Genomic DNA, 10,276 nt, shown 5'->3' on the forward strand with positions numbered 1-10,276 from the left:
TTCTACTCACACATTCAATGACTTTCTGTCCTAATTAAGTACTCTTTATTGGTAATAGAAATCAGAATGAGGCAGGAAAATATACGGGATTGTTTTGTAACTCTCGGAAACTAATTGTTTGGATATATATATATATATATATATATATATATATATATATATATATGCACCTCATTGGATAATGCATTTGGCAGCCTGAAAGCCTTGCTTTCCAGTATTATGCACATAGATCCCTCTCTGACCAATGAATCTAGCACCTATTAGCAATATAGGATGCCCTATATCATGGAACTGTGTGTACATTTGACTCCAAGTAACAAAATAGATTTTACTTCCTTAATAACTTTAACAACCATCAAACTTGAATAGTTTCTATTCCAAATATTTCCAATACATCCTGAGCTGAGGGTTGAAGGGTTGAACCAGCTTGAACTGATTGTGTGTGTGCAAAATATGGCAAAACTTCGTCCCTCTATGAACTTTTAAGGGAAAATCCATGATATGCCTATGTATATTTGGGTATGTATATGATTAAGATCTGACACATTATGGAAAGGAATAGTCACAGTGATCAAAGATGTATGCAACCTATATCTGTCAGTCAAAACAGAGAATCACCAAATTAAACCTCTACCAACAAACATCTCCTTCTCCTGAACTGGCCAAAAAACAAACAAACAAACAAACAAAAAAAGAAGAATCCCCCAATGAATACGCAGAACCTCTTTTCACTTTCATGTACCACAGGCAATCCAGACAATACAATCCTTTCTGCTAGTTGCTATATAGTTGCTTCACTTTAATGAAGACCCCCCCTTTATATTGCAATCTGTATGAGCTTTTATTTCATTCTTGAATAAAGCAGATTTTGGCAGACTAAACACTACTCTGAGTTTCTGAAACTACACAAGAAAGAATCTCGGGTAAGGGTAAACTACGTTAATTGACCTAAAACTCAAGAAAGACTCAGATAGAACCATCCAACTGAGGTGCTTTGAAATGTTTAACTCACAGAAATCAGGAGGTGATAAATTTTTGTTGTTTTAAATGGCTGTTTTGTAGTAATTTCTTATAAAATAAAGGATAGCTAATACAATCTCCAGACAACATCTTCAGTTGAATATTGTGATATAAAATATTGTCAACTCGGGCTGGTGAGATGGCTCAGTGGGTAAGAGCACCCGACTGCTCTTCCGAAGGTCCTGAGTTCAAATCCCAGCAACCACATGGTGGCTCATAACCATCTGTAATGGGACCTGATGCCCTCTTCTGGAGAGTCTGAAGACAGCTACACTGTACTTACATATAATAATAAATAAATCTTTAAAAAAAAATATTGTCAACTCAATGGGACCTAGAATCATTTATAGGAATGAGCCTTTGGAACCTGTGAAAGATTATAGAGATTAGGGTAATTAAGGTGAGAAGCCACACCTGTGGGCAGTTTCATTCCACAGGCTAGGGTCTTGAACTCAGTAAAAAAGAGAAATGAGCTGAACATTGACCACTCTCATTTGAAGAATCATGAATGTTTATAAGACTGGCTCAAGCAAATATATATATAATTGTCTTTATTCACATTGATGTGATCATATTGATAGAAAAAACTAAAGAAATCTAAAAATCTGGAAATAATCAGATTGTCTAGCAAGGCTTAAAAAGTTAATAAGTAAAAGTTAGTATTTCTATAAAAATTAATCAATAAATTTTACTTTAATGAAATTTTTATGAACCCAGAGTAAATAACCATAAATTAAAATTTGAAAGATATTCTATTTATAATAGTCTCAAAACTTTTGAAATAATTGTGAATAAATTTGACAAAATATTTATAAGATCCATCACATTGAAACATAGCTAAGGTGGCTCTGTTGCACAATGGATAGCGCACTGGATTTCTAGTGATGAAACATAGCTAAAAGAAATCTTGAAAGTATAAACAAAGAGATATATCATCATCATGGGTCAAATCAATTATCAGAAAGATATTTCTCTTTTTAAATTGATGTGCAAGTTCATACCAATCTCAATTATAATACCTTTGGACTTTTTAATAGAAATTGACCATCTGACTATAAAATTTATATGTAAATTCACAAGACCTAGAAAGGCCAAAACTTTTCTTTATAAAAGAACAAAGTAGGAGGACTTACAGTACTTGATGTCATAATATATCATAAAACTACATCAATCAAGAAACTGTTCTATTGGCATAAAGATAGGCATATAATATAGTGAAACTAAATAAAGTCCCCAAATAATTCTATATGTATATAGTTAATTGATTTTTTTTAAAAAGTGCCAAGGCAATCAATGAAAAGTGACCATCTTTCAACAAACAGGACCATGGCACTGAATAACATTATTTTTAAAAGGGGAAAAATGATCTTATCACAAAATACTTAAAGCAAGAAGCTCTGCTCAATAGCAGACTGATAGCACAAAAGGAACTCTATTACTTTTGTAGATTTTTATATCATATTGCTTTACTTGGACATTTTTTTTTACCTTGCTGGATTTTTGTATACTATGGTTTCAGGTTTTGTGTTTTTAATGAGGGTGTGTGTGTATGTGTGTGTGTGTGTGTCATAGATTTTTGTTAATTTTTAAAATTCTGATTCATTTGGTTTTGTTTGAAGTGGTTTGCCTATCTATTTTCTAAAGAGAAAGAAAAAGAAGGCATGAAGTTGGATATGTAGGCAAGTGTGGAGAATCTGGGAGGAAATGAGGGAAGAGCAACTGTGGTCGGAATATATTGTATAAACATTAAAGCACAAGAATAAAACTGAAAGTGAACCAAACTAAAATGTGGTGGCTGGCATTTTAAAGGTTTTGGAAGGAAGTATCCTAGACAAATCTTAGAAATTTTACATTTAGAAATGATCTTTTAAATTTTACTCCAAGATATGTTAAAGAAAATAATGAAGTAGAATTAATTAGTAACAAAGCCTTTGTTCATTTTTGTTTTTAAATTATTTTATTAGATTTTTTTTCATTTACATTTCATATGCTATCCCAAATGTCCCCTATACCCTCCCCCCGCCCTGCTCCCCTGCCCACTCACTCCCACTTCTTGGCCCTGGCTTTCCCCGCTATGGGACATATAAAGTTTGCAAGACCAAGGTGCCTCTCTTCCCAATGATGGCAGAATAGGCCATCTTCTGCTATATATGCAGCTAGAGACATGAGCTCTGGGTAATAATTAGTTCATATTGTTGTTCCACCTATAGGGTTGCAGACCCCTTCAGCTCCTTGGGTAATTTCTCTAGCTCCTCCACTGGGGTCCCTGTGTTCCATCCTATAGATGACTGTGAACATCCACTTCTATATTTGCCAGGCACTGCCATAGCCTCACAAGAGATAGCTATATCAAGGTCCTTTCAGCAAAATCTTGCTGGCATATGCAATAGTGTCTGCCTTTGGTGGCTGATTATGGGATGGACCCCCGGGTGGGGCAGTCTCTGGATGGTCCATCCTTTCGTCTTAGCTCCAAACTTTGTCTCTGCAACTTCTTTCATGGGTATTTTATTCCCTATTTTGGGGAGGAATGAAGTATCTACGTGTTGGTCTTCCTTCTTCTTGATTTTCTTGTGTTTTGGAGATTGTATCTTGGGTATTCTAGGTTTCTGGGNTAATATCCACTTATCAGTGAGTGCAATATCTAGTGACTTCTTTTAGGATTGGGTTACCTCACTCAGGATGATATCCTCCAGATACAGCCATTTGCCTAAGAATTTCATAAATTCATTGTTTTTAATGAATTTAATGTTTTTAGCTGAGTAGTACTCCATTGTGTAAATGTACCACATTTTCTGTATCCATTCCTCTGTTGAGGGACATCTGGGTTCTTTCCAGCTTCTGGTTATTATAAATAGGGAAGCTATGAACATAGTGGAGCATGTGTCCTTATTACCAGTTGGAACATCTTCTGGGTATATACCCAGAAGAGTTATTGCTGGATCTTTCAGTAGTACGATGTCCAGTTTTCTGAGGAACCGCCAGACTGATTTCCAGAGTGTTTGGACAAGCTTGCAATCCCACCAGCAATGGAGGAGTGTTCCTCTTTCTTCACATCCTCGCCAGCATCTGCTGTCACCTGAATTTTTGATCCTAGTAATTCTGACTGATGTGAGGTGGAATCTCAGGGTTGTTTTGATTTGCATTTCCCTGATGACTAAGGATGTTGAACATTTTTTCAAGAAGCATTTGTTCTTTATATTATAGTATTAATAAAGTGAAAAGGCATGTGAGAGGTTAGGAGACAACACATGAAACTGTGTGTCTAAAAAAGGAGTTACATGCACAGTACAAAAGTTCTTCAAATAAGAGTAAGGCAATAGATGCTTTAAAATAATGTGACTTCAGCCTAAAAGAGTCACTTAATTCACCACAGAACCAGACCAGAATGAATGCAGAATGAACTCCTTCTTGACTAGAGTTATCAAGGAGGTACACTAGAGAGTATTACAAAACAAGACCCTGTGGAGCATGACAGGCCAGGCCAGAAGCATCAGAGAAGGGTAAGCTATAATCATCTTTAAGACCAGAAGGAGGCTGACTTTCTAATTGAGAAAGGCAGGCTGGAAACACCCACAGCGGTTTCCATTGCTTTCAGTAACCACACAGGCACATCTCACCACCCTCACAAATACTATGTGGCTTGAAGACACTCGGGGATCAAGTGCAAATACATTGCTATAAGTAGCAGCCCATGGTGCACATCTTGCACACTCCCTGACAGCTAAGCAGCTATGACTCAATCAATAACCCATTGAAAATAAGCCCTCTGGTAGATTGTTCCCCCAATGAAGGGACTGCCATCACTCCATTCTGCTCAAGTGTGTTGATATGGTGACCCTGCCAGCTCAGAACCTTGGCTTAGCAGAAAGGCCAAGATCCCAGTTTATGAATGTTCATGGCATCCTATTAAACCTTAAATAAGGAAGCCAACACACAGTCTGCTCCTAGACATGCCCTTTGCTACTCCCCCAGGCACAGAACCAGCCTGGTAGCAATACTGTATCACAGTAATGCCAGTTTGCCTATGTCAAACACATAGTCTAAGCTATAGGCTGAGCTAATAGACACATAGGAGGCAATCCTGGATCAATATAGCTTACAGAGCCTATATTTGCCATCTAATAAAGAATAAATGTCTATAATATGCAAGGAATTCAAAAAGCTCTACACCTCACCCAACACACATAAACACACACACACACACACACACACACACACACACACAAACCAATTTTAAAAATGGCTAAACTTTCTGAGCAGACATTTGTCAAAATAAGACCCAAAATGGCCAACACAAATATCTTTTTAAAAAAAATCAATGACATTAATATCAGGAGAGTGTAAATCAAAACACATTGGGATTGCACGTCATGCCTGTTCAAATGGTGATAATAAAATCATAAAACAAGCACCCTAGTAAAGGTATGGAGAAAGGGAAACTCCTGCACACTAGTGGGGATGGAACTTTAAAGACCCATAATGGAGAAAAATCTAGAGATTCCTCACGATGGATAAAATGGACCCAGCAACACCCCTTTGGGATGTATGTGGAAAGGCAAGGCAGGGCAGGTGCAGGGCAGGCCAGGGCAGGGCAGGCCAGGTGCAGGGCAGGGCAGGGCAGGCCAGGTGCAGGGCAGGGCAGGGCAGGGCAGGGCAAAGGGAAGGGAGGGGAGGGGAGGGGAGGGGAGGGGAAAAGCAGGAAAATCTTATCAAATAGATACCTTCACCTCATGTTTACTGTGGTACAAATAGGCAAGATGTGGGAAAACTAAAGTGTCAATCTAGAGATGGACAAGTAAATAAAATGTGGTACACATGCACACTGAGATAGTAATCAGCTTAAAGAAAATAAAATCCTGTCACCAACCCTGAAAAAACATACATGCAACTGGAGGGTGGGTTGGTAGAATAAGCCAGACACAGAATGATAAATACAGTATGATCACACTTATATGTGATACTTTGTGAAAGAACACTAAACTTATAAAAATTGAGAAGAGAATGGCGATCACTAGAGGCTGGGGAGTAGAAATTACAAGAAAGCAGGGGATGTTTGCATCCTGGGTGCCCAAATTTAATCAGACACAGAGGAAAAAGCTTCAGTGTTTGTCCATTGTGGGAAGCCTAGGTTATAGCATATATTCTATAAAGAAGTATAAGAAAGCAGTTTGTACATTCCAGGGAATGGAATTTCTATCTCTCCTGACATTTCATGCGTTGTGTATACGGATCCTACTCTATCCGTATGACATTAATATAAACAATCGTCATGCTTCAGCTTAAAATAAACTCAAAAAATCATTAAACAATATCTTTGAAAGAGCTAAGACAAGTAGCTGATCATCGCATTATATGACCCAGTGCTATTGGATCTGTGCCAATTTTCACTGCTGTGGAGAGCATCCCAAAGCAACCTTCACCTGAGTGAAGCTTTTGGTCCACAGTGGTTTGTAAAATATAAAATTAATTTTAAGTGCTGGATAATTTTCTTAACATTTGCATAGACTCTTGAACAATGGTAAGAAGTAGTATTTCCTAGTTTGCAAGCATACATATAAACAGTGACAGATACACATAGATACCTATGTAGAAACACACATACATAGAAGTACTCATGTACACAGATACACACACATAGAAACACACACACACACATATATATTATATATTATATACATATATATATTATAAACATATATACGGACACACACAGGTATGTGTGTAGGTATGTATAGAGTCAGATGCACACATAGAGATGTACATAGTTATACACAGATACACAGAGACAATGCAGATATATACATATAGATGCAAACAGGTGCACACACCCATAGACACACACATAGATATACAGATGTTAGATACACACACAGAGAGAGAAATAAGCACACAAACATAAATATACACACAGAAATATATAAACAAATTCATACACAGATGCACACACAAATATATACACATAGATACTCAGATTAGATATACATAGATACACAAAAAGTATGCATATGTACACAGAGATACATAGACATGTAGATACACAAAATGACACCAACCCAGGGAGATAGATACATAAACTTAGTGGATTTAGAAATAGCCAAAAGCAATATGGTAGTACAAAAGTGAAAAAGAAAGCAGATTGTGTATGTCTGGAACTAGAAGAATGGTGAATGAATGTGTGGGCAATGAGATATGTCAGAATTTGGAAAACATCATGAAGCAGGACTAAGGCTAAAGAATGATATACAAATAAGTATGAGAATCTCCATTGTTGTTTATGTTTTGGAACCACAGCTTTATAGGAAGGAATGCACGGGAGCTCCTGTGGTTTGAATAAGGATGGTCCCCATAGGCTTATATATTTGAATACTTGCTCACCAGGGAGCAGCACTGCTTGAAAAGATTAAAAGTATTAGGAAGTGTGGTCTTGTTGGATAACGTGTCTCTGAAATGGGCCTTGAGGTTTCAAAAGCCTGTGCTAAACCTCCCTCTGCCTACAGATCAGGGTGTAGTTCTCAGCTAGTGCTCCAGCACCTGCCTACACGCTGCCATGCTCCCTGCCATGATAATAATGGACTAAACCTCTAAACTCTAAGTAAGCCCCCAGTTAAATGTTTTTTCTTATAATAGTTGGCATGGTTATAGTATCTTTTCACAGCAATAGAACAATGATGAAGACAGAAGTCATGGAAAACTCAGTTTTAAATATCTAAGTATTTAAATGACTTCATATAATTTTATGAAAACTTTTTAGTTTAAAGCTGTAAGAGAAATCACTATTGGCACTGCACATACCAACGTGAGCCTGCCCTACCCCTCCAATAGTGATAAAGAGAGCAAAGAGATGATTTGCTGATAAGCAGGAAGGTTATAAGGCAAGAAGACATTGGTTAGCAAGAGCAATATTTGTTAATCTGAAAGGAAAATAATAAGCCTATTGTAGGACTGTGAAAGGCAGCCTGGGGTATGCGCAGTCAAAACTCTCGCATCCTGCCTCCCCAAGCTGCCTGGGTCCTGTGGCAGAGCGGACTCGGGACCCCTTCATACTACAGCCTATTATTCTAGGTTCACTCCTGATTGATTAGAAAGTGCTAAATATATCACTGTTAAATGTACTGATGGATGTCTGTGCTCCAGCCATTGTTAGCTAAAACACAGATTGCAAAGGAAGAAGCAAGAACTTGGCAAACATATCAGTTACTTATTCTTCTATTGCTAAATAGGACACTATGCTGAATGCAACATATTAAAAAAAAAGTTTATTGAGAGCTTGTTGCAGATTAGAGTACATGACAACTGTGTTGAGTAACATAGCAGGAGGCAGACAGGCATGGTGCTGGAGCAGTAGCTGAGAGCTCACATCTGGAGGCACAAGTACAAGTCAGAGAAAACAACCTGGGAATAACATGGGCATTTGAAACCTTAAAGCCTGCCCCTAGTGACACATCTCCTCCAACAAGCTGCACTTCCTAACCCTTCCCAAACAGTTCTACGAGTTGCCAACCAAGTATTCAAACATAAAAGCCTAGGGAAGCCATTCACATTCAGAGCACAAAATCAAGATAGAGATGATCTCTCCTGGGATAAGAAGAAGGGATGTTAATGAACAGCCATACCTGTAGTCCAATGTCTTTGACTTCCCCGAGTGCCTCATTAAGCCAAATCAGTCCTGCCCATCAGTTGTTCTTGTTTCTGCATCATTCTGCATATACACAGGTTGGATAACTAAGCCTTCCTTAGATAAACCTCTCAGGGTATAAAGATGACACATAACAGTATCTCCCAAAGAGTAGGGTCCTGTCTGCCTCTTGCTGAGTTGGAAGGTAATACAACTCCAAGTTTAGAATTAGAAGTGATTAAAGGCAAGTGCAGGAAACCACCAAGGCCTGGGTTTACTTGCTCACCCCTGCACTCCATCCAGATCACATGCACACGCACACGCACACGCACGTGCACACCAACACTGGGCTCAGACATTCTCAAACCTTTATCACTTAGCAATTATACATTATTTGAAATGAATTCCTCTATTTAATGAAAAATAGCTCAATTTGTTGCTCATTTCATAAAACACTAACCTTTCCCAGGTACCCGCATGCGCCAACTGGCATGTTTCCAAATGCCTTGCATGAATTACCTCATCTAAGCCTCATGAAACCCTTCCAGAGGGGAGGCTCGATTATCATCAATTAGCTTACCTCCACTCTGCAGAGGTGAACACAAAGCTCGTGGAAATAAAAGAGCCTCCTCGGAATTAGACAAGCTAAAGCAGTGCGACTGCTTATGTTGAAACCCTGCCACGATCCAAGCCTAATAACTAGATAGTACTCCTTTCTGAGCACCCAGTGAAAGCAATTAATGTATTCAAAAACCCCAAACATGCTAAGTATTCTTCATTGTGTCAGTTGTTTTGACACCAAAACACAAAGGTATAAAGGAACGTTCCCGGATTGTTTTATCAAATCAAGCCCTAGTCCATGAACAGTGAATGTCCCTTACCCTCATAGACACTCCAGCTTCCCTAGACAATGTTTTCTCAGTGCTGGGTCACCACACAGAAAGCATCTGAGCTACCTGAAGGCTGTCGCTGTGGCCATGGCAACCCTCACCTTCCAACTGTGCCACACCTGCTTTCCATCACAGGAACAGTCCCAGCTTGCTAAGGAGCAATGCCTTTCTGCAAATAGTGATTTCAGCAAAATGGTTCAGTCCGGGAATGTAACCCAGATTTTCAGACAGGTAAGGTTTGGCCATTACATTACTGTTCCTCAGGAATGAAAGGAGAGAAGAAGAGAATGTGGGAAAGGTGCTTTGAAAATGACCCAAACGGGATTTAATGTGACTTTGAAAGACTGTAGAAAACAAAGCTAATGCTGTTCATACATGATCCTGCTACTTGGTTCATCTGATCTATTTATTTATGTATGGTCTATGCATGTACTTAATATACATCCAGAAATTTGTGTTAAATACAGGGCAAATTAAAGTCTGTCATGCAAGTTGTGGTGACATTATGCCTATATTCCTAGTGATCATGAAACAAGGCCAGGAGGACAAGTCTAATGTCAGTTCAGGCAATATAAGAAAACTCTGGCTCATATAACAAGTAAATTACTCAATTAAATTTTACAAATAAAGTATGTTGACATTAGACTAAAGGATGCAGGGCCAGGCTAGGCAGACAGATCTCAGAATTCAAGGCCTGTCTGTTCTACAGAGTGAATTCCAGAACACAGAAAAACCCTGTCCCAAAAAGAAA

This window comes from Mus pahari, chromosome 4 (assembly GCF_900095145.1).
Source record: "Mus pahari chromosome 4, PAHARI_EIJ_v1.1, whole genome shotgun sequence".
NCBI classification, from domain to species: Eukaryota; Metazoa; Chordata; class Mammalia; order Rodentia; family Muridae; genus Mus; species Mus pahari.